Source organism: Myotis brandtii, unplaced genomic scaffold (assembly GCF_000412655.1).
Source record: "Myotis brandtii unplaced genomic scaffold, ASM41265v1 scaffold312, whole genome shotgun sequence".
Classification (NCBI taxonomy): Eukaryota; Metazoa; Chordata; class Mammalia; order Chiroptera; family Vespertilionidae; genus Myotis; species Myotis brandtii.
This window is the reverse complement of record NW_005361955.1, coordinates 2026094-2028420: the sequence shown is the minus strand read 5'-3', so window position 1 is coordinate 2028420 and position 2327 is coordinate 2026094.

The window sequence follows — 2327 nt, the reverse complement described above, 5'->3', positions numbered from 1 at the left end:
ACCCTTTTATTTAATGATGTTTACTTTGAATTTATATTAGTTCACACAAACACTCCATCCATGCTTTTGTTCCGGCCCTCCGGTCCAGTTTAAGAACCCATTGTGGCCCTCGAGTCAAAAAGTTTGCCCACCCCTGCTCAAGAAGGTGTTTTCACTCCCCAAGAACTGGCTACCGGGAGCCAAGGCAGGAGCTGGCGATAGAGGCAGAGCTGGGTCTGTTGTTTTGCTTTTGACAGGTTGGAAAGTCTCTTGTTTGTGCCTACACACAAAGGCAAGTCACTGTCCCCTCTTGCCAACCCTGTAAAGTTAAATTTTTTTTTTTTTTTGCTATCAGATTGAGGAAATAAAAGAGCAGGAAAGTCTTTGGAAACCATTTTATCTGTACAGATGGGAAAGCTGAGGCCCAAGGAGGGGAAGAGACCTGTTGAAAGACACACGGTAACGTGTGGTCAGGACTAGAACCCAGGGCCCAGGACCCCTAGCTCACTGCCCTTCCACTGGCAATTGCCTTCCAAAACCTCAATGCTCCCCATGCTGAGAGCCCGTGTCCTTAAACGGAAGGTGATAGGGGCCCAGCAGAATCAGCGCTCCTGCTCAGAGGTGGAGCCACACTCCAGCTCCCCATCCCCCAGCCTCCTTCTGTCCCTGGCAATCACCAATCTGTTTTCTGTGTCTATGAGCTCAAGTTTTGTTTGTTTTTTTAAAGATTCCACATATAAGTGAGATTGTATGGTATTTCTCTTTCTCTGTCTGACTTATTTCACTTAGCATAAATGCCTTCAAAGTCCATCCATGTTGTCCCAAATGTCAATCTTTTTTGTGGCTGAATAATATATTTTTTATTTTTTTTTTTCTTTTTCCATTTATCCATTGACGGACACTTAGGTTGCTTCCATATCTTGGCTATTATAAATAACTAGAGGACTGGTGCACGGATTTGTGCACCGGTGGGTCCCTCAGCCTGGTCTGCGGACATCCCCTGAGGGGTCCCGGATTGCAAGAGGGTGCAGGCCAGGCCAAAGGACCCCACTGTTGCACGATTGGGGCCGGGAAGGGACTGCGGGAGGGCTCCAGGGTGTGTCCAGCCTGTCTAGTCTAGTCCCAATCGGCTGGACCCCAGCAGCAAGCTAACCTACTGGTTGGAGCGTCTGCCCCCTGGTGGTCAGTGCACATCATAGCGACTGGTCGAACGAATGGTCAGACACTTAGCATATTAGGCTTTTATTATGTAGATACTGTAATGAATGGGGGAGAGGGTAATACATATCTTTTTGAGTAGTGTTTTCATTTTCATTAACTAAATGCCCAGAAGTGGAATTGCTAGATCATATAGTTCTATTCTTAATTTTTTGAGGAACCTCCATACTGTTTTCAATAGTGGTTATATCAATTTACATTCCCACCAACATTGCACAAGTGTTCCCTTTTTCCACATCCGCCAACACTTATCTCTTGTGTTTTTTATAATAGCTGTTCTAACGGGTGTAAGGTGATATTTCACTGTAGGTTTTTTTGGTTGTTTTGTTTGCTCTTTGTCCATGTGATAATTACACCATATGCTGTGCCCCCCCTCCCAGTTTTATTGAGAAATAACTGACATACATCACTATGTAAGTTTAAGACGTACAGCATGATGTACATACACTTGATTTACCTATATTGTGAAATGATTACCATAATAGATTCAGCTAACATCCATCTTCTCTTATAGATATAATAAAAATAAAGCCAAAAAACGTTTTATCTCTTTGTGCTGAAAACTCTTAGGGGTTACTCTTATCATACAGCAGTGTTAGCTACAGTCATCCTGTTACACATGACACCCCTTCTACTTATATATCTTATAACTAGAAGTTTGTACCTTTTGACCACCTTTCTCCAATTCCCCCTCCCCTAATGGTTTTGCTCTGCATTTGAAAATGCCAGATCTGAGCATACTGCACACCCTGCAGACGGATACTCCCTCTCGTTCTAAGTCCTCACTCTCCTGTGGTTCTTACACGGGTCTTTCTTTCCACATCCTCCAACTCTCCCGAATATTCCTTTTATCTCTAGCTCTCGGGAACTTTAATTGACGTGAATTAATTTAGAACTGTAGTTGGGGTTGGGGTAGCAGGTGTAAAGTCCCCACCCCCACCCCTGCTGCCTCATTCATTGCACCCCCGTTTCAGTTTCCCCACCTGTTCAAGGGGAGGAGGGGTAGGGGCTGACTTGAACGCACTGAACGTGAGCACCTGGGACGTCCAAACGTCTTCTTACGGCGCCTGCGCGGAAGCCGCCGGGCGCCCATCGAGGACTCGGCGCTCCTCGCTCAGCCTGCCTTCCGG